Source organism: Strongylocentrotus purpuratus, unplaced genomic scaffold, assembly GCF_000002235.5.
Source record: "Strongylocentrotus purpuratus isolate Spur 01 unplaced genomic scaffold, Spur_5.0 spur5_scaffold_1, whole genome shotgun sequence".
Classification (NCBI taxonomy): Eukaryota; Metazoa; Echinodermata; class Echinoidea; order Camarodonta; family Strongylocentrotidae; genus Strongylocentrotus; species Strongylocentrotus purpuratus.
In genome coordinates, this window is record NW_022145594.1 from 5,721,884 (window position 1) to 5,737,509 (window position 15,626).

The 15,626-nt window shown below is 41.4% G+C and overlaps 1 long non-coding RNA gene across 1 annotated transcript; it reads right to left on the bottom strand.

Annotated features, from left to right (window-relative positions):
* Positions 1 to 6,076: 6,076 nt before the first annotated feature.
* On the bottom strand, positions 6,077 to 10,600 carry LOC115920867. Its single transcript, XR_004062582.1, has 2 exons — positions 10,384 to 10,600; positions 6,077 to 6,139 (listed from the first exon to the last, which is right to left on the bottom strand). It is a non-coding gene; the product is annotated as an uncharacterized LOC115920867 (long non-coding RNA).
* Between the last annotated feature and the right edge of the window lie 5,026 nt (positions 10,601 to 15,626).

Here is a 15,626-nt window from a genome sequence, read left to right on the forward strand (position 1 = left end):
TGGCGGCCCAGGGGGGGGGGGGGGGGGGTTTAGACCCCTAACCCCCCGTAGATCCGCGCCTGGTCTGCACTATAGTTTGGTCAGGAGGGATTATACCACCATGATGGTCACTGATAGGTAGTTAGGCCTATCTCATCAACTCAGCTCTCAATTAACATAAGATATAATAGGAGCAAGTAGTGCAGTGGGGCTTTAAATTGCATCATAATGAAAAATGTATAAGATCTTCTACAAAGTTCTCGGGCTCAGATTATGACGGAGGAATCTTTTGTTTCAATCACAGTTTGGGAGTTTCATTGATTTAGGGATCTTATTTTTTTTCTAATCAGTCCTAATATGCCATATTTCTTGTTTCATTTTGCTATTGAAGCCATATTGTCATTAATTAGTAGGCCGCGGTATTTTTTCCTATCCTGTTTTAATACTATTCGAGTATTCCTAATGCAAATGCCTCAGTAAGTTAATCGTGTGATCTAATCCCATCCCCCCCCCCCCAAAAAAAATATATATATATATTTTTTTTTAAATCAATAAAACAAATATATAAACTATGAAATAGGAATGAAGCGATTCTCTCATCTTATATTGCCCTCGGCTTACTAAAAAAATACAATGTTTCAGTTGTAGAGGTTCCGGATGCTATGATAAATAGAACGTTTGAAATTAAAATAGTAAAAATGATAATAAGATAATAAAGTTCATCATCATCATTATTATAACAGCAACAATGATAATAATAGTAATAACAATAATGATAACAATGATATTAATGATAATGATTAATAGTGATAATGAGAACCATAATATTGATACTAATAATAACAATAATGCAAAGAATAATGATGATATCATCATCATCATCATAGGCTAATAAATATTTTTTCAAACCAAGGAAAGCCTCATCAGCTTAAAATTTACTATTCTTCTGAGGAACCTGCAAACATTGTTTATGACCCCCCCCCCCTCCCTCACCTGCAATTTATTGAGAGAAGTGGCAAATGTGGGTCATATATTGTCTTGTCAAATGACTCAATTACTTGCTTGCAAATTATAAAGAAATTTAACTTGAGTCCGATATCCTTAATATTGGTAGGCTCAAATTAATAACCTCCATTATACAACTCTGGTATTATTATTAATCCATGAAACTGGGAGCGAGGGGCGGGCTGCACCCCGCCTTTCTCTCGAAATAACTTCAACATTCCAAATTCATGATCTTTTGAAATGGGGAACCCCCAAAACCCGGCCGCAGAAACACATGTATTTGGTGTTGTATATAATTATATGCGATTTTCTATAAAATTAACCCCGATTATAACAATTATGTAGAAAAAATCTCTCTTACAAAGAAACCAATATTATGCCCTAAGAAACATTGACAACTTAGCATTGTCCAAACCCGACATTTAGTTAAACGGATCGACTTTCTTTTATCTAATCTAAAATGTATAATGACTTAACAATCTATTATTTACGTAGACTCAACATAATGCATACTTGCTGATTTATTGGCAAAACAAGCTTCGAACAAACAACACACAGATATCTAGGGGTGCGTTTTAGCTCAATTTTTGAAGGCAGAATGAGCGATTTGTAACGCTCATCGTAATCGCAGTTCCACGGTGCACTGTATAATCAGGGAGGTGTTTTATACCCTGGTATAATTATGCTCACTTCTCTGGCTCCTCTCCTTGGGTGGCCTTCAGCTGGATTCGCAAACCTGTGTGCGCATGCTATACGTAGGCCCACAAGAGGTCAGTGCGTTGACCCTATTTAAACGCGTTTACAAAATCGTAAACGCACCTTTTTGTGAGTTTACGATCGGCGATCGTGATCGCCGTTTTTTCGGTGATTCTACAAAAGTGAGAATTAAAGGACGCAACCGTGTTTTGAACTAAACACGTATACGATGCCTGATTTTGGCCAGAAAAAGTTGAGCATAAACATACCCATAGTAAACCAAAGCAAAAGTGAGTTCATTGGAGAATCAGACATTTTACTACAAATCCATGTGGCAAAATCTCTGATGGGATAAAGCAGAGGAAGGAATACACTTGTAGGCCTATATAGCATCAATAAAAATGTAAATAATGTTTTTAAATCAAAGGTTTGAACCGAAAGGCATGAGAGATTAATTCACCAATTCAGACTTGGTAAATGTAACCTGAATTAAATATCTAAATAGAAAACACAACACCGGACTCTGTGAAGAATGACAGACGATAGAAACAATAATTTATTGATCACTTTTAATTATCATGCCCAAATACGCAAGACAAAGAAGGAGAATGTACAGAGCACTCAAGACCCAAAATCTAAATCTATGTCATTTACTAGGAAACGAGGAATGTATAGGAAAGGTAAAGTAGTTTTTGTTTAAAGCCCAAGTCCACTCCAAAAATAAATTACTTTCAATAAAACCAGAAAAATCAGACAAACCAATCAAAAAAAGTTTGAGCAAAATCGGATAACTAATATTATTAGTAATAAGAAAGAAGGATGTAAAACTATGGAACAATGAGAATCACAACACAAATTGCAAAGATGGTTATCAGTTTGTGACGTCATGTCCTCACAATTTTTGGAGTGGACTTGCCCTTTAAAGGCAGTGGAAGGTACAACGAACTGTGATCCTCAGCTATGAAATAAACTCTTAATTACGGTTAGCTGTATTATTTAGTAGTATCATAGTTATCAGGGTCGGCGATCGGGGGGGGGGGGGGGAGGCGGGGGGACAGTTCCCTCAATTTTTTTTAGGGGGGGGGGGGTCGTCCCCCTCTCCTGAAAATTTGAAAAAGTGCACCCCAACAAATGTATAGCCTTACTGACTTAAGACTGCAACACACTTTTAGGCTCTGGAGGGCCCAAGAGTGCAGCGTTTAGACTAATAAAAATGCAAAAATCTTCTCACTCGGGAGCTACGCTCCCTCGCATCATATCCTTCGAAAATTTAATGTACTAGTAAATACCGAGAAAAGTGAAGTGTGAAAAAAAGTATATTGCTTGTTTTTATACTATAGTTTTGCTATTATAAGGAATGTAATTTTTTTAATACAACAAAACTTCAAAAACCTGTGAGGGGGTAGTCACTTCCATCACCTTCACCTCTCCTGTTCACTATGCGCCCTCGCACTTGCGTACTGATGGGGGGGGGGGGGGGGGGGGGCTCTGTAAGCTCTGGGATTTTAGGCATTCAATTACGGTCAGATGAGCATATTTTGATACCTCATTTGTGACATTGGCAGGTCACGTATTTTTTCTCTCTCTCTTTCTTTCTTTTTCTCTGTAACATACTTTTTTTCAAAAAATGACAGGGCTCGAGCCCCCGAGCCCAGCCGTTTTGCAGACCAGGGGCTCATGTCTTCTCACCCCTTTTAACGTTTGCGTTTTGCCCCCCCCCCCACACTTTTTTGGCTGGGGGTTGACTGCCCCCCCCCCCCCCCCCACACTTCCGGCGCCTATGGTACATCTTGAGATTGAACGTAGTGTAAAGGGTAGGGGATGATATCCAGTTTACGATTAAGATTCATGAGAAAATTCAAAGACGGGAGAAAAGGATTAACATTTTCAAGACAAGTATGGCATTTCAAACATATTTCTCAATTCACAACATTTGTATATGTACCGTTACTGCGTGCGGAAACTACAAACTTAAAGTAACTCGGCGAGAGATACTAATGTTGTTAATGTAATATAATGAGAGGGAATTTAAGGAGTTTTGTATCAACCAAGTAACGAGTCAATATGTTGTGAATGCTGAAAACAAATTATGGAAATAGAGATAGCTGTGTGTAAATGTTTTACCCTATTTCATCGCTGCTATGCGGGCCGCATTTCATTTATGAGAGAATTAAACAACGATAAAAGAGAGGTGCGAGAGCTGAGGAATTGCATTTCTTTTAAAAGAATAATGGGATAACAACACAGTTTATACACTCGAGATAATTTTTGCAAGTACTACTGGTGAAGTACTAGACCACCGTCTTTATGCATTGTGCAGCAACGAAGCATAATCACGTTTCGCGACGTGACAGATAACTTTTCTTTAGCTTCTAACCAATCAGAAGGCCTCGTTTTTTTCTCTCCAGGAAGTGCCGGTGGCCATTAATGCGCCAAAATAATGTGGTTCTCGAATTGTAAAAGATCACTACTCTTGGAGGGGATAGGAGAAGGGTTCCATGACACATGCTCCGCCGACGATTGATCCGCCACTTTGATCCGACGACAATAATTCTTTCATGGGTTATTTTTGTTTTTATTTTGTTGTTGTTATTCAGGGCCGTAGCCAACATTTTTAGAAGGGGGGGGGGGTGCATTTTAATTCCGCCGACAATAATTGCTCCGCCGACATTTGCTCCGCCGACAATTGCTCATCCTACAGCTCCGCCCAAAAAGTGCCCTGAAAAATTAAAATGCTCCAACATCGCTCTTTCCCCAAAGTACCCCGTTGAAGACAAAATGCTCCGCCTACATAGCAGGAATGCCCCGTAAAAGAAATGCTCCCTTTGCAGCGCGAAAAAAACATAGAAAGAAAGAAAAAGAAAAAAAAAGGACAAGAAAACATGGAAAAGAAAAGGCTAAAGACAAGGAAAAGGGGACACAAAATAGAATATAGGAAGATTTAATTTCCATATTTTTTGCATTGGCCTATAACTTTGTGTCGGAACGGTGTCGGCATATAAATTAATAACGGTAAATCCCAGTGACGGATCCAGCCGGCGGGAAGAGGGGGGGGGGGGGGGGGGGCCAATCCGTGAGAAAATATTAGTTGCGATTCAGCCAGCCAGCGAATAAGCGGGGGAAGGGGGAGAAGAGCACTTTTTTTTTTTTGGTTGATCGAGTTATGAACGAAAAATTTAGCGCCGACTCAGCCGGTCGTTGAATATTTTTTTTTTTTTTTTTTTTTTTTTTTTTTGGGGGGGGGGGGGTGCTTTTGTTTTTTGTTTAAAAAAAAAGGTTAATTTTACGTTACTATCCTATTTTTTTTTATCGTTTTGGGGGCTAGGGGGGGGGGGCGGGCCGGAAAAATCGCTATGTGGATCCGCCCCTGGTAAATCCTGCGCGGCGCGACGTCGCGACACGTCGGGGAAAATGAGAAATAAAATGGAGTATGAAATATAGGCCTACATGCTCGTGAAATAATCATTGATTAAGAAAGGGGTGGTAGGCAGGCAGATGGTTTTAAGCTATTTTATGAAAAGGATGAAAATTCGCTTGCTCGCTACGCTAGCTTATGTTCGTAATACATTTTGTACATCAGTGATTAAAAAGCGATGCTATAGGCACGCAGATACTTTTCAATATAAAATGGCAAGCCAAAGAATTTCGACAATTCGCTAAGCTCGCTCGCCAACAAGGAATAATTATCCTGAAATAATACTTGCCAATTTGATTCAAAAGGGGCGTAATGTAGGTTCTATTCAAGATTATAACCTATGATTTTTACCTTCCTTGTTCGCCAAATAAAAAATAAATAAAAAAAAAAAAAAAACGTCCCCTTAAATGTGTTTGTGCCCTCCCTTTCACGGGGCAAGAAGACACAGTTAATATGGAAAAAAAATATGCCTATAATTATTATCAAAAGAGAAGTGTTTAAAAAAAATCGCTCACTTGCTACGCTAACTCGCGATTATAATTTTAAACATATTCATTTGACGAAGAAGGGCGGAAGGCAAGTAGATGCTATTCAATATAAAATAAGCTTAAAACCACCCGCTCGCTAAAAAGGAATTTTACATTGCCTTAATATGAATGTGCCCGACCCGTCCCGCAGCAAGAAAGCTTTGTTTGATACTCATTATTGTTGAAAATAATTCTTTGGTTTAAAATGCTTGCTCGCCAGTTTATGGTATAAACATGCTCATTTAATTAAGGAGGGAAATTAAGCTGGAAGATGCTATTCAATATTAATGATAAGTCTACATTTTGCTCTCTCTCTCTCTCTCTCTCCTCTCTCTCTCGCTACCATCTGTGGCTGCCTCCGTTTACAACTAGCAAACCGAGGAGTTTCGACAATTACACAAACACCCTAAAGTTGTTATTCACAAGATTGAAATGACGAGGTACGAAGATTCAGTTAAAGTTCACGAACTGTCGTTTATTCACTGGTCGTATGGTCACCAAATCTTCAGATAACAATCTGTAACACAACAGAAAGAGAAAAAAAACTACATAATGTTCATACTTACGAGACACTACAACAATACATGTGCATCAAAATAGCTTAACAAAGTGATTGAACCTACATATAACTTAAACTGACTACATGTACTCCAAAACTGTCTTTTTGTTTTATAAGCAACAAGTACATTATAAACCTTTGCTAGACAATGAAAATATATTAGTCAACTTGCATGTATGTAATTAACTAATTACGCAGTCTATTTACATATATATGCTGCAACAAAACAACTACAAGTATAAAGAATAATATCCTACTAGACAAGAAAGTAAGTACCCGTCTTAAAATACATTATAATGCAGTCATCACCATCACAGTGACACTGTAACAAACATGCATGGAGAGTTGAAGAAAAGAGAGAGAGAGAGAGAAAGGGTGAGAGCAGAGAGGGGTGGATAGCGATACAGAGAAGGGAGAGAGAGAGAGAGAGAGAATAATCTAGTACAATGCACGCATCTCCTAAGTACACTGGATGAGCACACACATAACTTTCCTTGCCTTTCAAGTTCCAAACTATATAAATTATAACAAACACGAAAGATAAACTAAGGGGGCGGTAGTGAGCACGCGAAGCGTGCGAATCACTTTAAGGGCGCGCGAAGCGCGCTCACTAGGGGGGTGGGTGCAGGGAGGGGGGAGTTTCCCCAAAGACGTTTAAATATAATTACTAGACGGAAAGCAGCACGCGCGGAAACCATGCAGACGAATGGGATTAGGCTCCGCCTCTTTTGGATCATTTGAAGACAAAATAAGCACCCGAGGCGGCTTTTTGATTGGATATGAGCCTCATGAATATGTATTTTATCGATAGTATCGTTTAAGAAACCGGATGATATATTTGACCTCATGCGCGTCACTTTAATTATGCAGATTTATGCACGACGCAGGCTACTCGCACAAACTGAGAAGATTTTAGTTCATTGAGAATGGGTGAGTAATTGATTGAAATATGAGTAGATTAAGTGAATTTAGTCATCAATTTTGAAAAAGCTGCAATAGTCTTCGTGATGTACGGTAATTTCGTTACATTGTGAGACCGTTCTCAACAGATTTTTTGGGAAAAGACTAGGAAATTATTGCTCTTGAAATTGAACTTTGATTTTCATCGTCATGAAGTAGTTTGACTGCGGTTTGCCATCATTTCACCCTAGTACTCCAGTTAGGGGCCCGGCCGTTCCGGCAGGCCCACCCCGGGGAATTTCGGTGCTCATCTGCATCAAGATCAAACTTTCTAATCAAGTTTTATTTCAGATTTGATCGTCATCATGAATCTAATTCACCAATCATCGATTTAATTTAAATCTAGATTTAACGTTACACCTTACAATAATCTCTGAAGCATGATTTTTTTGATAATCCAAGTGGATTAATTCTTGTTAAAATCTTAAGTAGACCTAACGTTAGATCATAGATGTTGACTCTGATGGCTTTACTTATCAGTGTCATCCGTTCGCTCAGTTGCATCCGTGTCAACTTTATTTAGACCAAAATTATCTGTGACCATTGATAATCAAACAACTCCAAATCCTATTTCATTTAGATGTAAACCTGGAACTTATTAATAAAAAGTATTCAAAAAACATCAACACTAGGATCTGTTTATTAGATTTTGTGTGGGTCCAGCATGCTTGTCAAGTTATCATTATGGGTGGTATTCTCGAAAGCGGCCTAAGTTAAACCTGGCCTAAGTTAAACCGTGGTTTAGTTAGGCCAGGCTTAACTTAGGCCGCTGACCTAAGTCATTTTCGTTTCTCGAAAGGTGGCCTAACTGATCCATGGTTTAAACCTGGCCTAACTTAGTCCATGGATTATTCACCATGGTTACAGTTTCTGCACATGCTCAGTATAAGCTGCGACGTCACAATGCACTAAGACAATGGGCTAAGACAATGGATGCGCGCAGTGTGGAGAGGATGCATCACCTCGACAACTTGAGCAATATGACGTCCAGGGGCGGCGGAGCGACTTCAAAAGCAGGGGGCAGCATCAACAAAAAGGGCACTTGCTGGAATTGTATCATTGTTAAAAGGGAAATTATCAGAGGTTAAAAGGGTCACATATCGCACCTGAAAGGGGCATTGAACATATTTTAAAAGGGGCACTTATGAGAATGAAAAAGAGGCACTTAAAAAAAGGAAATGTGCATTTGTTGAAAGAAAAGGGGCACCGATAATTTTGTTAATAGGGGCACCTCTCAAATTTAAATAGGGCAATTATCAGAGGTGAAGGGGCACTTCTCGTACCTGAAAAGGAGCACTTACTAGAGATTTAAAAGGGCACTGAAAACAATGGAAAATTGACACTTATTGCCAAGGAAAATGGAAACTTGTCAAAGGAAAAGGGGCGCATTTCAAAATTAAAGGGGCACTTATCAGAGGTGAAAAGGGGGAGGGGCACTTCTTACAAAGTTAAAAGGGCACTTACCTATATAAAAAGGGGCATTTGAAAAAGGGGGCACTGTACCCCCCCCCCAACTCTCTTTCTCCCTATCTCCATCTCTCTCTCTCTCTCTCTCTCTCACACACACACTATCAGAGGTTAAAAGGGTCACATATCGCACCTGAAAAGGGGCATTGAACATATTTTAAAGGGGCACTTATGAGAATGAAAAAGAGGCACTTAAAAAAAAGGAAATGTGCATTTGTTGAAAGAAAAGGGGCACCGATAATTTTGTTAATAGGGGCACCTCTCAAATTTAAATAGGGCAATTATCAGAGGTGAAGGGGCACTTCTCGTACCTGAAAAGGAGCACTTACTAGAGATTTAAAAGGGCACTGAAAACAATGGAAAATTGACACTTATTGCCAAGGAAAATGGAAACTTGTCAAAGGAAAAGGGGCGCATTTCAAAATTAAAGGGGCACTTATCAGAGGTGAAAAGGGGGAGGGGCACTTCTTACAAAGTTAAAAGGGCACTTACCTATATATAAATAAATTTATGCTGGAATATTAATAAGTAGAGGTGTAATGATGTTTTCAAAGGCTACTTAGTTGGCGTAAATATTCATAAATGAATGATACATGCCATGAAAACTCAAACAACACAACAATGAGTGGAACTTTAGGGTCCACTTCCCGATGCATCCTGGGTACACCAGCTGTTTTACTGGTGATCGATAATACAAGTTCGAGCGCGTATTTCACCTAACGGTGATCGCATCAGAATAATCCACGCTGATTCGCTGAATCACTTGCGTTGCTAGCGCGCAGCGTGATGAATAAATTACCCATAATTCCGTATAGTAGATTATTTGACCTCTCTGATTATGCTGATATGCGTATTGTCTTTTACCATGTAGTGAACATCATTACAGTACACTTTTCGCGGGGAGCATCCTACAGAATGCATAATTCATAAGGCTCATGAATTATGCAAGGGGGCTTATTTTGGCTTCTAATGGATCCGGACAAAATGGCGGAGCTTGGGGGGCCTGGTTTCCCCCCTCCCGCGCGAAGCGCGGAAGCTTTGAAAGAAGACGATTCGTTGTACCTTTTTCAACTCGTAATCCTTGTCTGAATTCAGTCCCTCCCCCCTCTTGCGCGAAGCTTTGACGTTTCATTATATTACTAGAGAAAGGAGACGATTCGTTGTAACTTTCCCGACTCTTAATCCTTATTTTTATCTGTATTCAGTCTCCCTCCCGCGCGAAGCGCGGAAGCTTTGAAAGAAGACGATTCGTTTCTACCTTTTCTCGACTCATAATCCTCGTCTGAATTCAGTCCCTCCCCCCTCTCACGCGAAGCTTTGACGTTTCATTAAATAATTAGAGAAAGAAGACGATTCGTTGTACCTTACCCGACTCTTAATCCCTATCCTATCTGGATTCTACCCCCCCCCCCTCTCGCGCGAAGCTTTGACGTTTCATTAAATTATTAGAGAAAGAAAGCGATTCGTTGTACCTTTCCGACACTTAATCCTTAATTTGATCTCAGTCTCCCGCTTCCGCGCGAAGCGCGGAAGCTTTGACGATTCGTTGTACCGTTCTCGACTCTTTTTCCCTCTTTCTTCTTCTACGTCCTCTCCTCTTTTTTTTTTTTTCTTCTCTTTCTCTCTCTTTTTTTTTTGGGGGGGGGGGGGGGCGACCGTCCCCACCGCCCCCCCCCCCTGGCTACGCGCCTGAACTAATATTCTCTCCTAAGCTTACATTACTTCATAAAACAATTCAACATTAACTACCACTATCATATTAAGTGAGTTCTTACCAATTCGGGTCTGTAAAATGCTCCACAATCACTGGAAATCAAACTTTTGAAGACGGTTGCAACTTGCAACTTCACTGTTGAAACATTCACTTGAACAATGATGATATACTGCCTCTACACATAATATGCGATACATCTATAACACAAGTGCCTACACACAGAATGCATACCCATACATTGTATGCAAAGTACTTTCATTTAGCACTGTAAAACAAGGGGGCTTAGTGGGGGGGGGGGGGGGGGGGGGGGGGTGTAGAGGCCAACGATTACCGACAAAACTAGCCACCAATTACCGACAAAATTAAATGTCCAATATCTACAAATTCAACCCTACGAACCTGGCGCCGAAGGCTAAATTGTTTTTCCTATGGACTATCTATAGTACTCGCATATGCGCAAAATGGTCATTTTCCTCGACGACATGAATATACGAATTATTTCTTCAATTTAGTCAGCACCATAGCTATCAATCTTAATGCAGGCGCGGAGCTAGGATCTTATTTTAGGGTGGGGCGGTAGTGAGCAAGAGAATCACTTAAAAGCGCGCTCCTTAATTAGGGGGGTGTGGGTGATAGGTCTCCCGCGCAAAGCGCGGAAGCTTAGACGTTTCCTTAAATTATTAGGAAAGAAGACGATTAACTGTACCGTTTTCGACTGTTAATCCTTGGCTGAATAAATTTCCCCCCCCCCTCCCGCGCGAAGCGCGAAAGCTTTGACCTTTCATTAATTATTATAAAAAAGAAGACGATTTGCTCTAACGTTCTCGACTGTTTATCCTTGTCTGAATTGAGTTCCCCCCCCCTCTCCCGCGCAAAGCGCGGAAGTTTTGACGTTTCATTAAATTATGAGAAAAAGCACACGATTCGGTGTACTGTTCTCGACTCTTAATCCTTGTCTGAATTAAGTTCCCCCCCCCCACCCCTCCCGCGCAAAGCGCGGAAGCTTTGGCGTTTTGTAAAATTATGAGAAAAAACGGACGATTCGGTATACTGTTCTCGACTCTTAATCCTTGTCTGAATTCAGTTTCTCCCCCTCCCGCGCGAAGCGCGGAAGCTTTGACGTTTCACTCAATTAAGAGAAAAAGCAGACGATTCGAGCTGTTCTCGACTCTTAATACTTATCTGAATGAAGCTTCCCCCTCCCGCGCGAAGCGCAGAAGTTTTGACGTTTCATTAAATTATTAGAGAAAGAAGACGATTCGTCGTACCGTTTTCGACTCTTAATAAGCCCTATTCATCTGAATTCAGTTTCTCCCTCTCGCTCAAAGCGCGAAAGCTTTGACGTTTCCTCATATTATTAGAGAAAGATCACGATTCGTCGTACCGTTTTCGACTCTTAATAAGCCCTATTTATCTGAATTCAGTTTCCCCCTCTCGCGCAAAGCACGAAAGCTTTGACGTTTCCTCATATTATTAGAGAAAATCACGATTCGTTGTACCGTTTTCGACTCTAAATAAGCCCAATCATCTGAATTCAGTTTCCCCCTCTCGCGCGAAGCGCGAAAGCTTTGACGTTTCCTCATATTATTAGAGAAAGATCACGATTCGTCGTACCGTTTTCGATTCTTAATAAGCCCTATTCATCTGAATTCAGTTTCCCCCTCTCGCGCAAAGCGCGAAAGCTTTGACGTTTCCTCATATTATTAGAGAAAGATCACGATTCGTTGTACCGTTTTCGACTCTTATAAGCCCTATTCATCAGTCTGAATTGAGTTTCCCCCTCTCGCGCAAAGCGCGAAAGCTTTGACGTTTCCTCATATTATTAGAGAAAGATCACGATTCGTCGTACCGTTTTCGACTCTTAATAAGCCCTATTCATCTGAATTCAGTTTCCCCCTCTCGCGCGAAGCGCGAAAGCTTTGACGTTTCCTCATATTATTAGAGAAAGATCACGATTCGTTGTACCGTTTTCGACTCTAAATAAGCCCTATTAATTTTGTCTGAATTCAGTTTTCCCCCTCTCGCGCGAAGCGCGGAAGCTTTGACGTTTCCTTAAATTATTAGAGAAAGAAGACGATTCGTTGTACCGTTTTCGAATCTTATTAAGCCCTATTCATCTGCATTCAGTTTTCCTCTCTCGCGCGAAGCGCGAAAGCTTTGACGTTTCCTCAAATTATTAGAGAAAGAACACGATTCGTTGTACCGTTTTCGACTTTTAATAAGCCCTATTTGTCTGAATTCAGTTTCCCATTCTCGCGCGAAACGCGGAAGCTTTGACGTTTCATTAAATTATGAGAAAAAACAGACGTTTAGGTGTACTGTTCTCGACTCTTAATCCTTATCTGAATGAAGCTTCCCCCTCCCGCGCAAAGCGAGGAAGTTTTGACGTGTCATTCCATTATTAGAGAAAGAAGACGATTCGTTGTACCGTTTTCGACTCTTAATAAGCCCTATTCATCTGAATTCAGTTCCCCCCCCCCCCTCTCGCGCGAAGCGCGAAAGCTTTGACGTTTCCTCATATTTTTAGAGATAGAACACGATTCGTTGTACCGTTTTCGACTCTAAATATGCCCTATTTTGTTGTTGTCTGAATTCAGTTTATCCCTCTCGCGCGAAGCGCGGAAGCTCTGACGTTCCTTAAATTATTAGAGAAAGAAGACGATTCGTTGTACCGTTTTCGACTCGTCTAAATGAAGTTTTTGGTGTTTCATCACAATATAGAGAAAGGAAGACGATTCCTCGTACCGTTTTCGAATCTTATTAAGCCCTATTCATCTGAATTCAGTTTCCCCCTCTCGCGCGAAGCGCCAAAGCTTTGACGTTTCCTCAAATTATTAGAGAAAGAACACGATTCGTTGTACCGTTTTCAACTTTTAATAAGCCCTATTTGTCTGAATTCAGTTTCCCATTCTCGCGCGAAACGCGGAAGCTTTGACGTTTCATTAAATTATGAGAAAAAGCAGACGTTAAGGTGTACTGTTTTCGACTCTTAATCCTTATCTGAATGAAGCTTCCCCCTCCCGCGCGAAACGCGGAAGCTTTGACGTTTCCTTTAATTTTAAGAGAAAGAAGACGATTCGTTGTACCTTTCTCGACTCGTCTAAATGAAGTTTTTGGCGTTTCATCACAATATAGAGAAAGAACACAATTCGTTGTACCTTTTTCGACTTTTAATAAGCCCTATATGTCTGAATTCAGATTCCCATTCTCGCGCGAAGCGTGGAAGCTTTGACGTTTCCTTAAATTATTAGAGAAGGAAGACGATTCGTTGTACCGTTCTCGACTCGTCTTAATGAAGTTTTCCCCTTTCGCGCGAAGCGCTGAATTTTTGGCGTTTCATCACAATATAAAGAAAGGATGACGATTCGTCGTACCGTTGTTGACTCTTAAACCTTGTTTGAATTTAGTTTCCCCCAAAATTTTAAACCTCTGATTTCTTTAGCTGATGTTATAGGAAAGTGAAACTTCGAGAAAATACAAGTATTGTAGTTGTAGTCACTCTCGAAGTCGTCACAGCGGATAAGAAGTCAGAGTTCGTAGGGAAAAAAACTTGTCGGCCGACCGACAATATACATCTCACCGACTTCAAACTTCTGCATTGATATAGTACACGAGGATCGAGCAAGAATACCGACACAGCTGACCCGACACAGCAACATATTTACCCGTGTCTTTCTTGCTCCCTCGAAGAGACGACTCCACCCAACAACCCCCTTCTCTCTTTTACTCCCACTCCTCCTCTCTCAGACTTTTACCTCCCCTCTCTCTCCTCTCTTTCATCCCCCGTTTCTTTTGTTTCCCTTTCACTCTTTTTTATTCTTTTTTTTTCTTTTCTTTCTTTTCTTTCTTTTCCTTTCTTTCCTCTCGTCCCTCTTTTTCTTTTTTTCTCTTTCTTCTCTTCTTCTTTTCTTTCCTTTCTTTCCTTTCTTTCCTTTCTTTTCCTTTCTTTCTTTTCTTTTCCTTTTTTTCTTTTCTTTCCCTTTCCCTTTCTTTTTTCCCTCTCTTTTTTTCCCTCTCTTTTTTCCCCTCTTTTTTCCCCTCTCTTTTTTCCCCTCCCCCTTTTCTCTTTTTCCCGACGGCAGCGCAAGTTTACCGACAATATCCTGACAGGTGGTAGTGGTGGTAGTGAGCACTATTTTTTTTTTTGGTCCTCTTTTTTTTTCTTTTCATTTGCACCCCCCCCCCCCTTGAGCGCCAGGGGGGGGGGGGGTCCAAGCCCCCCAAAAGGGAAAAATCACGTGATTTTACATGATTTTTTTTTCTCAAGGGGGGGTGGGGGGCCGGGCCCCCCGGCCTCCCGCCCCCCGCCCCCCCCCTGGATCCGCCACTGGGGTTCGATCTGCATGACCCTCTAGCTATACCCGGAAGCTTTGGCGTTACATTAAATTATTAGTGAATGAAGACGATTCGTTGTACCGTTCCCGACTCCTAATCCTTATCTGAATTCAGTTCCCCCTCCTGCGCGAAGCGCGGAAGCTTTGACGTTTCATGAATTATGAAAGAATACGATTCGTTGTACCGTTCTCGACTCTTATATCCTTATCTGCATGAATTCAGTTCCCCTCCCCCTCCCTTCCTACGTCCTCTTACTTTTTTCTCTTCTCTCTCTCTCTCTCTTTTTTTCTTTCTTAATTTGGCCGGCGGTCGCGGGCGTACGTCGACCGCCCCCAGCACCGCCACCCCTTGCTACGCGCATGAGGCCCATCCCCCGCTCCCTTGCCGCTGACGCCTCGCTCCATCGTTTTTCATATATTTCACCCCATGCGTTTTTTGTGCCCCCCCCCCCCCCCTCCCGGTAAGAAATTCCTGGATCCGCCACTGCGTGCCACAGGCTATATCCACCTTGGTCCATCCAACCATGGACTTATTAGTAAGTCCATGATCCAACCATAGACCTACCACCAGACTGGTAGGTAGGTCTATGATCCAACAGAGCAAAAATACGAAGAGAGGACTGAGGAGCAGGAAGCAAGGGGTGCAGGTGAAAGCTCAAGCATCTGAGATCGAGCAGCTTAAGAAGGCTAAGGAAAGCACCAATGATGCTGCTGGAATACTCGATTCCAGCTTGACGCTTTGGATCAGTACTCGCGGCGAAATAATGTAAGGATCCACGGCATGGAGGAGACGTTTGGGGAGTCGACGGAGGAGGTGGTCTGCAAGGTCGCTCAACGAATGGGTCTTAAACTGACCCAATCCGACATCGACCTCACTCATCGCCTAGGACCGGGTACCAAGCCAGCTGGTGGTGACAAGCCAGATCGATCTATCATTGTAAAGTTTTCATCGTATCGTACCAGAGCCCTT